The sequence below is a fragment of the Mercurialis annua genome, linkage group LG2, assembly GCF_937616625.2.
Source record: "Mercurialis annua linkage group LG2, ddMerAnnu1.2, whole genome shotgun sequence".
Lineage (NCBI taxonomy): Eukaryota > Viridiplantae > Streptophyta > Magnoliopsida > Malpighiales > Euphorbiaceae > Mercurialis > Mercurialis annua.
The window spans coordinates 25,204,519-25,220,766 of NC_065571.1; the positions used below are offsets into that span (position 1 = coordinate 25,204,519).

At 31.6% G+C, this 16,248-nt stretch overlaps 1 long non-coding RNA gene across 2 annotated transcripts; it reads right to left on the minus strand.

Moving 5' to 3' along the window:
- Window positions 1-4,139: 4,139 nt before the first annotated feature.
- LOC126666761 (uncharacterized) lies at window positions 4,140-7,896 on the minus strand. Of its 2 annotated transcripts, none has more exons than XR_007637975.2 (6): window positions 7,510-7,896; window positions 7,349-7,408; window positions 6,780-6,837; window positions 5,830-6,134; window positions 4,554-4,649; window positions 4,140-4,483 (listed from the first exon to the last, which is right to left on the minus strand). It is a non-coding gene; the product is annotated as an uncharacterized LOC126666761 (long non-coding RNA). The 2 variants fall into 2 exon arrangements; XR_007637974.2 differs by having other exon boundaries at window positions 7,349-7,411; window positions 7,510-7,895.
- Window positions 7,897-16,248: the final 8,352 nt, after the last annotated feature.

Below are 16,248 nucleotides of genomic sequence, written 5' to 3' on the forward strand. Positions count from 1 at the left end.
TACCTTTTTAGCAATTTAAGCCAAACATTTACAAACGTTACGAAACAAATTCAAGAGTTTCACCTTTTTAGAAATTTAAGCTAAACTTTTACAAACGTTACGAAACAAATCCAAGCGTTTCATCTTTTTAGTAATTTAAGCCAAACATTTACAAACGTTACGAAACAAATCCAAATGTTTCCCCTTCTTAGCAATTTAAACCAAACATTTACCAACGATACGAAACAAATCCAAACGTTTCACCTTTTTAGCGATTTAAGCCAGACTTTTACAAACGCTATGAAACAAATCCAAACGTTTCACCTTTTTAGCGATTTAAGCCAAATGTTTATAATCGTTACGAAACAAATCCAAACATTTTGCTTTTTTAGCGATTTAAGCCAAACGTTTACAAATGTTATGAAACAAATGCAAATGTTTCACCTTTTTAGCAATTTAAACCAAACATTTACAAACGTTACGAAACAAAACCAAACGTTTTTAACGTTATGAAACAAATCAAAAAAATTCACAATTTTAGCGATTTAAGCCAAACCTTTACAAACGTTACGAAACAAAACCAAATGTTTCACCTTTATAGTTATTTATGCCAAATGTTTACAAACGTTCTGAAACAAATCCAAGCGTTTCACAATCTTAGCAATTTAAGCCAAATGTTTACAAACGTTCTGAAACAAATCCAAGTGTTTCACCTTTTTAGCAATTTAAGACAAACGTTTACAGACATTATGAATCAAATCCAAACGTTTCTCCTTTTTACCGATTTAAGCCGAATGTTAACTAATGTTACTAAACAAAACCAAACATTTCACCTTTTTAGCAATTTAAGCCAAATGTTTACAAACGTTACGAAACAAATCCAAACGTTTCCCCATTTTAGCGATTTAAGCCAAATGTTTAAAACGTTATGAAACATATCCAAACATATCACCTTTTTAGCAATTTTTGCCAAACGTTTACAAAGATTACGAAACAGATCCAAATGTTTCACCTTTTTAGCAATTTAAGTCAAACGTTTACAAACGTTAAGAAACAAATCCAAGCGTTTCACCATTTTAGCAATTTAAGCCAAACGTTTACAAACGTTACGAAACTAATCCAAGTGTTTCATCTTTTTAATAATTTAAGCCTAACATTTACATACGTCACGAAACAAATCCAAGCGTTCCACCTTTTAAGCAATATAATCCGAACGTTTACAAACGTTACAAAAAAATCCCAAAGTTTCCCCTTTTTAAAAATTTAAGCCAAACGTTTACAAACATTATGAAATAAAACCAAACGTTTAAATCGTTATGAAATAAATCCAAACGTTTCACATTTTTAGGGATTTAACCCAAACCTTTACAAACGTTACGAAACAAAACCAAACATTTAAAACGTTACGAAACATATCCAAACATTTCACATTTTTAGCGATTTAAGCCAATTCTTTACAAACATTACGAAACAAAACCAAGCGTTTCACCTTTTTAGCAATTTAAGCCAAACGTTTACAAAAGTTACGAAACAAATCGAAGCGTTTCACCTTTTTAGCAATTTAAGCCAAACTTTTACAAACGTTCTGAAACAAATACAAGCGTTTCACCATTTTAAACGTTACAAAACAAATCCAAACATTTCACCTTTTTAGCAAATTAAGCCAAACGTTTAAAAACGTTACAAGCATTTCACCTTATTAGCAATTTAAGCCAAACATTTACAAACGTTACGAAACAAATCCAAGCGTTTTACCTTTTTAGCTATTTTAGCCAAACCTTTACAAACGTTAGGAAACAAATCCAAACGTTTCACATTTTTAGCGATTTAAGCGAAACATTTATAAACGTTACAAAACAAATCTAAACGTTTTACCTTTTTAGCGATTTAAGCCAAACGTTTGCAAACGTTACAAAACAAATGCAAACGTTTTCATCATTTTAGCAATTTAAGACAAACGTTTACTAACGTTACGAAACAAATCCAAATGTTTGGCCTTTTTACCAATTTAAGCCAAACGTTACGAAACAAATCCAAACGTTTCCCATTTTTAGCGATTTAAGCCAAACGTTTACAAACGTTGCGAAACAAAACCAAACGTTTCACCTTTTTAGTGATTTAAGCCAAACGTTTACAAACGTTACGAAACAAATCAAAGCGTTTCACCTTTTTAGCAAATTAAGCCAAACGTTTACAAAGGTTACGAAACAAATCCAAACGTTTCACCCTTTTAGCGATTTAAGCCAAACATTTACAAACGATACGAAAAAAAATCTATACATTTCACCTTTTTAGTTATTTAAGCCAAACATTTACAAACGTTACGAAACAAATCCAAACGTTTCCCATTTTTAGCGATTTAAGCCAAATGTTTACAAATGTTATGAAACAAATCCAAACGTTTCGCCTTTGTAGTGATTTAAGCCAAACGTTTACAAACTTTACGAATCAAATCCAAACGTTTCACCTTTTTAGCGATTTAAGCCAAATGTTTACAAACATTGCGAAACGAAACCAAACGTTTAAAATGTTACGAAATAAATCCAAACGTTTTATATTTTTAGCGATTTAAGCCAAACCTTTACAAAAGTTACGAAACAAAACAAAGCATTTAGCCTTTTTAGCAATTTAAGCCAAATTTTTACAAACGTTACGAAACAAAACCAAGCGTTTCACCTTTTTAGCAATTTAAGACAAATGTTTACAAAAGTGACGAAAAAAAACCAAACGTTTCCCCTTTTTAGCGATATAAGCCAAACGTTTATAAAGGTTATGAAACAATTCCAAATGTTTCACCTTTTTAGCAATTTAAGCCATACGTTTACAAACGTTACGAAAAAAATCAAAGCGTTTTACCTTTTTAGGAATTTAAGCCAAATGTTTACAAACGTTACTAAACAAATTCAAGTGTTTCACCCTTTTAGAAATTTAAGCCAAACGTTTACAAACGTTATGAAACAAATCCAAACATTTCACCTTTTTAGCGATTTATGTCCAATGTTTACAAACGTTACGGAACAGATACAAACGTTTCACCTTTTTAGCGATTGAAGCCAAACGTTTACAAACGTTACGAAACAAATCCAAACGTTTTACATTTTTAGCAATTTAAGCCAAACGTTTACAAACGTTACGAAACAAAACAAAACGTTTCACCTTTTTAGCGATTTAAGCCAAACGTTTACAAACGTTACGAAACAAATCAAAGAGTTTCACCTTTTTAGCAAATTAAGCCAAACGTTTACAAAGGTTACGAAACAAATCCAAACGTTTCACCCTTTTAGCGATTTAAGCCAAAAATTTACAAACGATACGAAACAAATCTATACATTTCACCTTTTTAGTTATTTAAGCCAAACATTTACAAACGTTACGAAATAAATCCAAACGTTTCCCCTTTTTAGCGACTTAAGCCAAATGTTTACAAACGTTATGAAAGAAATCCAAACGTTTCGCCTTTGTAGCGATTTAAGCCAAACGTTTGCAAACATTACGAAACAAATCCAAATGTTTCCCCTTTTTAGCGATCTAAGCAAAATGTTTACAAACGTTGCGAAACAAAACCAAACGTTTAAAATGTTACGAAATAAATCCAAAAGTTTTATATTTTTAGCGATTTAAGCCAAACCTTTACAAAAGTTACGAAACAAATCAAAGCGTTTCACCTTTTTAGCAAATTAAGCCAAACGTTTACAAAGGTTACGAAAAAAATCCAAACGTTTCACCCTCACTACTAAAAAACATCTAGTTTGTGACGGATTCCAATACGTCACCAAAAAAGGCGTCACAAAGATTTCGTGACGGAAAATATAATCCGTCACAAATTTGTGACGGATTAATGACGGATACATCCGTCACTAAACTCAATGGTCAATTTCTAAAAAATCCGTTACAAATTTGTGACGGATGTTTCCTTCACAAATCCGTCACTATTTGTGACAGATTTGTGACGGAATTCCATTTGTGAGGGATCTTGCCGTCACAAATCCTTCACTAATTTGTGACGGATTTGTGAAGGAAATTCATTTGTGACCTAAATGTTTGTCACAAATCCGTCATTAATTTATAACAGTTTTGTGACAAAATATTTTTGTTTTTAGTATATTAAAATAATTAATATAACAAAATAAAATTCCTAAAAAAAGAAAATCAATATAATATATGTTTAATGGTAGCTATTCATTAAATCAAAATATAGTTATACATACTAGTTTTTAATAATATCAAAAGTAGTCTAAGTACAAATTTTACAAAATACAACGATAAAAAAACTACTACGGTGGAGTCTTCGGTGATGTGATATAGCCTCCAAAACCTATTTATCACCATTTAAGCTCTGAAAACCCCGCAAACAATCTTGTTGCATACGTTCTAGCTTTCCCTATGCACGCCTTTTCTTCTCATCACCAACAACATCATAATATATCGTGTTAATGTCAACTACGGGTATAGTTTCATCTTCTAATGGTTGACGGACAAGATTAACAGCGGCTTCTAGCTTATCCTACATATACATTAAACCAATAAATTTAATGGATAGAACTTTATTAATTGATATGATTCACAATACTTACATTAATAATACGGGATTTGCTATCAACAAATTCCTCATCTTTCCTCGTATGTAACGTTCGAAAAACTGCCCATTCATTCACACCACTTTCCATCACCTAAAAGTTACAGGAAATTAATATAATGAATTAGTTTAGTATATTCTTTCTGACCTCTTTTCCATTACAGGAAAATAATCCTTGCAATAGGGTCAGTATATGTGAATTTACTTCATTGATAAACTATAATTATTAGCATAAGGTCTTACTTATGGACTCAGAGAGGCTCGAGGAACGCACGACTGGGTAATTAGGATAAATGGATCGTTATACTAATTATTTCGTAAGATATAATAGTATAAAACATAATATTCTTCACTTAAATTTGTTGCAGAAAAACAGTGCAATAGCTGGAGCAGTAAGATCAAATTCACATCATCTTAAGATGAGTTAAAACTGAATGGATTAACAAGTTTGAAAATTTAAAAATATGTGCATGACAATACCAAAACACACAAGTATTCCTAGTCATACAAACATGTTTTATTCATGCCAAACTATTCTTTTTAGCTTAGTACATAGACTTAATAATTTGCAGCATAATACATACATATTAGAGCTATCAAATATGCAATGATATAAGCATATATAGCTGATTCAGATAGATGGGCAGTCCTCAGATTATGATATAAACAAAGAAGTTTCTAACATTTTGTCCTCAGATTAGGATTTTTCATCTTGTGGAAACAAAGACAATCCCCCATTACATAACTCTAAACATTTTCACAAACTACAAGAAGTTTCTATAACTTTGAAATCAGTTAGCTAATCTAATAAGCTTTCATCACTATTGTTGGAAAATGAGTTAACCAAAACATAATTCAAATAAACTATCAGCAGCAACACTATCCTAATTCACATCATTTTTCATTACAAATAAACTATCAGCAGCAACATGCAGAAATGACATTAATCCTATTCATTCATTCATTTGAAATCTTTTTTCTAAAGCTTGTTACACTCAGATTCTATGAAACAGCTAAATTGGTAAAACAAGGCAATGCTTCATAAAAATCAATTTCATAAAACGAAAATAATGTCAATACAATCCATGAACTATAAAAGGTTAACTATTGACGATTGTTCTTGTATAAGTCTACTAGTAAGTCACAAGTAAGATGAAGCAACCAGTATAAACAAGATTGAAAATGTAACTCAGTATTGAAATCAAAACACTATAAGTAAAAAAAGATAATGTAATGCTCTAAAGTAAATAAAAATTTAAGCTATAAACATTTACCATTGTTTTCGCGTGCTCTATCGTACTTTTGGATCCTCCTGTATGCTTAGCGACCCCGGTACCGGGAGCACCCTGTTCTGAATTTCTGTTTTTTGAAGCTTGCTCAGATTTCTTTTTCCAGTCCTCTGATTCCCATTTTCTAAGCCAATAATTCCAAATGTTTACTTTAACACCTTCATGTATGCTTTTGTTCTTTTCCACGAACTTCTCCACTTAGCAAGAGTTTGGTTATAGTGAGATGACGCAACTCTATTCCATGTGGCCTCAATAACCTTTAAATCACTAGGAATCCAAGAATATATTCTCTGAAATTATTAAGCAATAAATCTCAATTCTTAAGTCTGTTATCCTAATATGCAGCAATATTATCCTAATATGCAGCAAAGACTGAGGTGGTACTGATACTAATATGTTATCCTAATATGCACAACACTATCCTAATATGTTTTATTCATGCCAAACTACCCATGAGTACTATATGCTACTAGAAAAAATAATCCTGGATGACATGATTATTTATAGATTAATTTGATTAGTGGATGAACTGGGTCCATCTTCATTCATGTTTTCTAATTTAAACATTTGGCTCCGTTAGCTGAAAGCATTAGTTTCATTTCTCTCATGACTCATAATAATAGCATATACTAACTTAGTCCCCACCTTGTCATATTATTTAATTACCGTTTTGTTTTATTCAATTAAAACTCACTCAGTTTGCTTGTTGTTTATAACTATCTAATTTAAATGTTGTTAGAACGGTTTTAACGCAAATTGTCACTTTGTTCCCACCAACTCAAACACCGTCATTAAGTTGAAAGATCAGATGACAAATTGTAAAACAGTCATTTTGTCATGCTTAACAATTCTGTAAACTAAGACTCACAAAAGAAAAGACACTTAAATCAGGGGAACTACAGTTATCCGTAAGACTCGCATGAGAGAATGCTTACCGATAAATGGATATCCAAAGAGCATTGTTTTCTTTTGCAGTTACAACTGTTTAAATAGCTGAAACATAAGGAAAAGTGAAATTAAAACCGTTCTCTGAGATTAAATATAAAACCGTTCAAATCGCTGAAATAAAAGGAAAATAATTTGTACATTATAAAATAAGTTGAACCCAATCAAGCCTCACCAATATGGAAAAAAGTAAACAAATTATATCTGCTGAAACAATTCTTAGTGAAAGTCTAAAAAATGTTTTTACAATAAGCATGATTTAAATGGGAATGTTAATAATGTAATGCGTTCTACTTAGATAAACAATCTTAGCTAAGCAACAAAATGTACATGTGCTACATTTTGTGGTCACTTTCACATCTTGCATCTGTTATAAAAAATAAAATACAATGCACCATATCCATTAGAATTTCAATGTCAACTACAAAATACACATTCAAAAACAATGATTTAAACGAAAACATTGAAAATGAAAGACAAATATACAGATTAAAACCGTTCAAATCGCTTAAACATAAGGGAAACTGAAATTCCTTAATGTGAAAAAGAATGTAATTACCTGAACTTGAAGGAGTTAGGGATTTGTTAAGTTAGAAATTTGTTTCAATAAGAAAGCGTTCTGCTGCAAATGGTTTAATTTCCATAAGAAAAAAAGTTGTAAAATTTCAGGAATGTACACATGAATAGATGCGAAATGAACAGAGGAAAGAGGAGACTCACAAGGCGTTCTCTTCTGAACACAGGAAAGAGGTGCTTCAAATTTTCAGTTATCTTCGTTGAGTGCAGCCATAAGAACTGCACCATAAACATCCTTGCGGTCGGAAGGATTTTTTAAGTTAGGATTCTGCTGTTGTCGACACTGATGAGTAAGGGATTCAGACAAAAATTAGGAAATGCTAAGTTAGGATTTGGCTAGAAATTTGTGGATTTGGGGATTTGTTGTTTAGGGGAAGTTGTAATCAATTAGGGTTTTGTAAGTTAGGGGATTTGTTCAGATTTCTTTTGTTTAGATTAGGGTTTCACGTAGAAGGAGAAGGAGAAGGGTTTTTTTTCCTTCAGATTTGCTTTTGATAAAACCAAAGAAAATGACACAATATTTGTATTACTGTCAAAATAACGCATCCGTCACAAATTCCGTCACAAATTTGTGATGGAATTGTGACGGATATTCACAATTATAAATTTATGACGGAAGTGTCCATCACAAATATTTGTGATGGACAAATCCTTCATAATTCCGTCATAAATATATGGATTTATGACGGATAATAAATCCGTCACTAAAATCCGTCATGAATCCGTCACTCAATCCGTCACCAATATCTTCCTAAAAAATCTCGTGACCATAATAATTTTCCTTCACTAATTCCGTCACAAAAACATAAAACCTTCACTAATCTGTCACAAATCCGTCACAAATTTGGGACGGATTTTTCCGTCACAAATTTCCGTCACAAACTGACTGTTTTTTAGTAGTGCCTTTATCGATTTAAGCCAAACATTTACAAACGATACGAAACAAATCTATACATTTCACCTTTTTAGTTATTTAAGCCAAACATTTACATACGTTACGAAACAAATCCAAACGTTTCCCCTTTTTAGCGATTTAAGCCAAATGTTTACAAACGTTATGAAACAAATCCAAACGTTTTGCCTTTTTAGCGATTTAAGCCAAACGTTTACAAACGTTACGAAACAAATCCAAACGTTTCACCTTTTTAGCGATTTAAGCCAAATGTTAACAAACGTTGCGAAACAAAACCAAACGTTTAAAATGTTACGAAATAAATCCAAACGTTTTATATTTTTAGCGATTTAAGCCAAACCTTTACAAAAGTTACGAAACAAAACAAAGCATTTAACCTTTTTAGCAATATAAGCCAAATGTTTACAAACGTTACGAAACAAAACCAAGCGTTTCACCTTTTTAGCAATTTAAGACAAATGTTTACAAAAGTGACGAAAAAAATCCAAACATTTCCCCTTTTTAGCGATATAAGCCAGACGTTTACAAAGGTTATGAAACAATTCCAAATGTTTCACCTTTTTAGCAATTTAAGCCATACGTTTACAAACGTTATGAAACAAATCAAAGCATTTTACCTTTTTAGCAATATAAGCAAAATGTTTACAAACGTTACAAAACAAATTCAAGCGTTTCACCCTTTTAGAAATTTAAGCCAAATGTTTACAAACGTTATGAAACAAATCCAAACGTTTCACCTTTTTAGCGATTTATGTCCAATGTTTACAAATGTTACGGAACAAATACAAACGTTCCACCTTTTTAGCGATTGAAGCCAAACGTTTACAAACGTTGCGAAACAAATCCATACGTTTCGCATTTTTAGCAATTTAAGCCAAACGTTTACAAACGCTACGAAACAAAAACCAAGTGTTTCACCTTTTAAGCAATTTAAGCAAACGTTTACAAACGTAGCGAAACGATTCCAAGCGTTTCAACTTTTTTGTAATTTAAGCGAAACGTTTAAAAATGTTACAAAACTCATCCAAGCGTTTCACATTTTTTGCAAATTAAGCCAAACGTTTACAAACGCCCCAAAATAGATCCAAGCGTTTCACCTTTTTAGTAATTTAAGCCAAACGTTTTAAAACGTTACAAAACTAATTCAAGCATTTCACCTTTTTAGCAAATTAAGCCAAATGTTTACAAACGTTATGAAACAAATCCAAGCGTTTCGCCTTTTTAGAAATTCAACCCAAACGTTTACAAATGTTTCGAAACAAATCCAAACGTTTTACATTTTTAGCGATATAAGCCAACATTTATAAACGGTACGAAACAAATCCAAACGTTTCAACTTTTTAGCGATTTAAGCCAAACATTTATAAACGCTACGAAACAAATCCAAACGTTTCGCCTTTTTAGCAATTTAAGCCAAACGTTTACAAACTTTACGAAACAAATCTAAGCGTTTCTCCCTTTTAGCAATTTTAGCCAAAAGTTTACAAATGTTACGAAACAAATCAAAGAGTTTCACCTTTTTAGCAAATTAAACGTTTACAAAGGTTACGAAACAAATCCAAACGTTTCACCTTTTTAGCGATTTAAGCCAAACGTTTACAAACGATACGAAACAAATCTAAACGTTTCCCCTTTTTAGCGATTTAAACCAAACGTTTACAAACGTTACGAAACAAATCCAAATGTTTCACCTTTTTAACGATTTAAGCCTAATCTTTACAAACAATATGAAACAAATCGAGACGTTTCGCCTTTATAGAGATTTAAGCCAAACGTTACGAAACAAATCCAAACGTTTCACCTTTTAAGAGATTTAAGCCAAACGTTTACAAACGTTATGAAACAAAACCAAACGTTTAAAACGTTACGAAACAAATCCAAACGTTTTACATTTTTAGCGATTTATGCCAAACCTTTAGAAAAGTTACCAAACAAAACCAAGTATTTCACCTTTTTAACAATTTAAGCGAAATGTTTACAAACGTTACAAAACTAATCCAAGTGTTTCACCTTTTTAGCGATTTAAGCCAAACGTTTACAAACGTTACGAAACAAATCCACACGCTTCTCCTTTTTAGCAATTTAAGCCAAAGGATTACAAACGTTACGAAACAAATCAAAGCGTTTCACCTTTTTAGCAAATTAAGCCAAACGTTTACAAAGGTTACGAAACAAATCCAAACATTTCACCTTTTTAGCGATTTAAGCCAAACGTTTACAAACGATACGAAACAAATCTAAACGTTTCACCTTTTTAGCGATTTAAGCATAACGATTACAAACGTTACGAAACAAATCCAAATGTTTCACCGTTTTAATGATTTAAGCCAAATATTTACAAACGATATGAAACAAATCCAAACGTTTCGCCTTTATAGCGCGTTAAGCCAAACATTTACAAAAGTGACGACACAAATCCAAACTTTTCACCTTTTTAGCGATTTAAGCCAAACGTTTACAAACGATACGAAACAAATCTTAACCTTTCACATTTTTAGGGATTTAAGCCAAAAGTTTACAAACGATACGAAACAAATCCAAATGTTTCACCTTTTTAACGATTTAAGCCAAATGTTTACAAACGATATGAAACAAATCCAGACGTTTCGTCTTTGTAGCAATTTAAGCCAAACGTTTACAAACGTTACGAAAAAAATCCAAACTTTTCACTTTTTTAGAGATTTAAGCCAAACGTTTACAAATGTTACGAAACAAAACCAAACGTTTAAAACATTACGAAACAAATCCAAACGTTTTCCATTTTTAGCAATTTATGCCAAACCTTTAGAAAAGTTACCAAACAAAACTAAGTATTTCACCTTTTTAGCAATTTAAGCCAAATGTTTAAAAACGTTACAAACTAATCCAAGCGTTTCACCTTTTTAGCGATTTAAGCCAAACGTTTACAAACGTTACGAAACAAATCCAAGCATTTCTCCTTTTTAGCAATTTAAGCCTAAGGATTACAAACGTTACGAAACAAATCAAAGCGTTTCACATTTTTAGCAAATTAAGCCAAACGTTTACAAAGGTTACGAAACAAATCCAAACATTTCCCCTATTTAGCGATTTAAGTCAAACGTTTACAAACGATATGAAACAAATTTAAACGTTTCACCTTTTTAGCGATTTAAGCCAAACGTTACGAAACAAATCCAAATGTTTCACCGTTTTAATGATTTAAGCCAAATATTTACAAACGATATGAAACAAATCTAAACGTTTTGCCTTTATAGAGATTTAAGCCAAACGTTTACAAAAGTTACGAAACAAATCCAAACGTTTCACCTTTTTAGCAATTTAAGCCAAACGTTTACAAACGTTACGAAACAAAACCAATCGTTTTAAACGTTACGAAACAAAACCAAACGTTTTATATTTTTTGCAATTTAAGCCAATTCTTTACAAACGTTTCAAACCAAAACCAAGCATTTCACCTTTTTAGCAATTTAAGCCAAATGTTTACAAACGTTTCGAAAGTGATCTAAGCGTTTCACCTTTTTAGCAATTTAAGCCAAATGTTTACGAACGTTACGAAACAAATCCAAACATTTTACCTTTTTAAACATTTACAAATGTATGAAACAAATCCAAACGTTTCACCTTTTTTGAGATTTAAGCCAAACGTTTACAAAGGTTACGAAACAAATCCAAGCGTTTCATCCTTCTAGCAATTTAAGCCAAACGTTTGCAAACCTTACGAAACAAATCCAAGCGTTTCACCTTTTTAGCAATTTAAGCAAAACGTTTACAAACGTTACAAAACAAATCCAAGCGTTTCTCCTTTTTAGAAATTCAGGCCAAACATATACAAACGTTACGAAACAAATCAAAATGTTTCACGTTTTTAGCAATTTAAGCCAAATATTTACAAATATTACGAAACAAATCTAAACGTTTCACCTTTTTAGCGATTTAAGCCAAACATTTACAATGGTTATGAAACAAATCCAAATGTTTCACCTTTTAAAAAATTTAAGCCATATGTTTACAAACATTAAGAAACAAATCAAAGAGTTTCACCTTTTTAGCAATTTAAGCCAAACGTTTACAAATGTTCCGAAACAAATCCAAGTGTTTCACCTTTTCAGCAATTTAAGCCAAACGTTTACAAAGGTTACGAAACAAATCTATATGTTTCCCCTTTTTCGCGATTTAAGCCAAACGTTTACAAACGCTACGAAACAAAACCAAAAGTTAAAAACATTACGAAACAAATCCATACGTTTCACATTTTTAGTGTTTTAAGCCAAACCTTTACAAACGTTACGAAACAAATCCAAACGTTTCACATTTTTTGAAATATAAGCCAAACGTTTACAAATGTTACGAAACAAATCCAAGCGTTTCATCTTTTTTGCAATTTAAGCCAAACGTTTACTAACGTTCAAAAATTAATCCAAGCGTTTCACCTTTTTAGTAATTTAAGCCAAACGTTTAAAAACTTTGCAAAACTAATCCAAGCGTTTCACCTTTTTAGCAAATTAAGCCAAACGTTTACAAACTTTACGAAACAAATCCAAGCATTTCACCTTTTTAGCGAAATAAGCAAAATTTTATAAACGGTACGAAACAAATCCAAATGTTTCACGTTTTTAGCGATTTAAACCAAACATTGATAAACGATACGAAATAAATCCAATCGTTTCACCTTTTTAGCGATTTAAGTCAAACGTTAACAAATGTTATGAAACAAATCCAAGCGTTTCTCCTATATAGCAAACGAAACAAATCAAAGCGTTTCACCTTTTTAGCAAATTAAGCCAACCATTTACAAAGGTTACGAAACAAATCCAAACGTTTAACCTTTTTAGAGATTTAAGCCAAACATTTACAAACGATACGAAACAAATCTAGACGTTTCACCTTTTTACTGATTTAAGCCAAACGTTTACAAACATTACGAAACAAATCCAAACGTTTCGCCTTTTTAGCGATATAAGCCAAATGTTTACAAATGTTGTGAAACAAATCCAAACGTTTCGCCTTTATAGCAATATAAGCCAAACGTTTATAAACGTTACGAAACAAATCCAAACGTTTTACATTTTCAGCGATTTAAGCCAAACGTTTACAAACGTTACGAAGCAAAAAAAACGTTTAAAACGTTACGAAACAAATCCAAACGTTTTACATTTTTAGTGATTTAAGCCAAACCTTTACAAACCTTACGAAACAAAACATCGCATTTCACCTTTTTAGCAATTTAAGCCAAATGTTTACAAACGTTACAAAACAAAACCAAATGTTTCACCGTTTTAGAAATTTAAGACAAATGTTTACAAACGTTACGAAAAAAATCCAAACGTTTCACCTTTTTAACGATATAAGCAAAACGTTTACAAAGGTTATGAAACAAATCAAAATATTTCACCTTTTTAGCAATTTAACGCATATGTTTGCAAACGTTACGAAACAAATCAAACCATTTTACCTTTTTAGCAATTTAAGCCAAATGTTTACAAACGTTACGAAACAAATTCACGCGTTTCACCTTTTTAGAAATTTAAACCAAACGTTTACAAACGTTACGAAACAACTCCAAACGTTTCACCTTTTTAACAATTTATGTCAAACGTTTACAAACGTTACGAAACAAATCCAAACGTTTCACAATTTTAGCAATTTAAGCCAAACGTTTGCAAACGTTATGAAACCAAAACCAAGCGTTTTCACATTTTATGCAATTTAAGCAAACGTTTACAAACGTAGCGAAACAAATCTAAGCGTTTCACCTTTTTAGAAATAGAAGCCAAACGTTTACAAACGTTACGAAACAAATCCAAGCGTTTCACCTTGTTAGCAATTTAAGCCAAACATTTACAAACTTTACGAAACAAATCCAAGCGTTTCACCTTTTTAGCAATATAAGCCAAACGTTTACAAACATTATGAAACAAATCAAAACATTTTACCTTTTTAGCGATTTAAGCCAAACGTTTACAAACGCTACGAAACAAATCCAAACGTTTCCTATTTTTAGCTATTTAAGCCAAACGTTTACAAACGTTACGAAACAAATCCAAGCGTTTCACCTTTTTAGCAATTTAAGCCAAACGTTTATAAACGTTACAAAACAAATCCAAGCGTTTCGCACTTTTAGAAATTTAAGGGAAACGTTTACAAAAGTTACGAAAAAGATCCAAACGTTTCACCTTTTTAGAGATTTATGTCGAACGTTTACAAACGTTACGAAACAAAACCAAACGTTTCACCTTTTTAGTAATTTTTGCCAAACGTTTACAAATGTTACTAAACAAATTCAAATGTTTCCCCACATTAGCGATTTAAGCCAAACGTTTTAAACTTTACGAATCAAATCCAAACATTTTACCTTTTTAGCGATTTAAGCCAAACGTTTATAAACGTTATGACACAAATCCAAACGTTTCACATTTAAAGCGATTTAAGCCAAACGTTTACAAACATTAAGAAACAAAACCAAGCGTTTCACCTTTTTAAAATTTTAAGCCAAACATTTATAAACATTACAAACAAATTCAAGCGTTTCACCATTTTAGCGATTTAAGCCAAACTACAAAGGTTATGAAACAAATCCAAATGTTTCACCTATTTAGCAATTTAAGCCTTATGTTTACAAACGTTACGAAACAAATCAAAGCGTTTTACCTTTTTTAGAAATTGAAGCCAAACGTTTACAAACGTTACAAAACAAATTCAAGGTTTTCACCTTTTAGCAATTTAAGCGAAAACGTTTACAAACGCTATGAAACAAATCCAAGCGTTTCACCTTTTTAGCAATTTAAGCGAATGTTTACAAACGCTACGAAACAGATCAAAACGTTTCACCTTTTTAGCGATTTAAGCCGAACGTTTACAAACGTTATGAAACAAAACCAAACATTTCCCCTTTTTAGCAATTTAAGCGAAACGTTTACAAAATTTACGAAACATATACAAACGTTTCACCTTTTTTACTATTTAAGCCGAACATTTACGAACGTTACCAAACTGTAATACCCCAAAATATTTAAGTATTTAATTGGACCACGTGTCCAGTGTTGCATCGCCGGAGTAGCGATATCGGAAGGATTTCCGAGAAATTAAGATAAGTATAAAACTTTAGCAGGACGGTTTTGAAAAAGATTATTGCGAGGAATTTAATATTATATTTCAATTCTAAAGTTGGAATTGGAATTAGAAAAGAAAAATGTTAAGAAAGTCGCAAAATAAAGTACATGGACTAAAATGGTAATTTAACCATATAAGACCCGAAGGGATATTATTTCGCCAAAGCCCGCGAAATATTTTATAGTATATGTGGTAAAAGTTTCGGGTCAATCAGAGACCTTTTAAAATTTGGATGCGGATGCGTTTTGGGCTAAATTGTCACTTTTGAGAAATTTAAGGGCTAAAGTGTAAATTAGCCAATTAAGTCTCGAGAATAGTAATTAAAAGATTTTGACGGAAAATAATAATATTGAGTTAATATTATTTATATGAATATAAATAATACGTATCGACTCGAATTAAAAGGATAATTTAACCGTTTGGTTAAATTAGAAAGTTTAAAAGAGAAATGGTTTAAGTTAAAGAAATGAAGGATCAAAATGGACAATTAGCCAAGATATATATGATAACTTTCCTTAAGAATAAAGAAAGGAAGTGATGATCAGAGGAAGCGAGAGAGTTACAGAAGCTTTCAACAATCGATTACGATTCGTCGCCGTTTCGCCGTTTCTCGTCCAAATCGCGAGTTCTTTATATCGATTCATTCAGAATTCGATTCTCTATCATCGCTAAGCTTCAAATCAAGGTAAGCTTGACGTTTTTATTATGAGAATTGATAAATAAGGGTTATTTCGTTTTAACGAATTAAACGAATCGTAATCGCGTTTCTACTGGCGTTTTTGATGATATTTGAGATGGTTATTAATGGAAATCGTGCTAGAATCGACTATGGATGTTTAAGCACGTCGGAATTGGCCCGGGGAATGAACCCCGGGGCT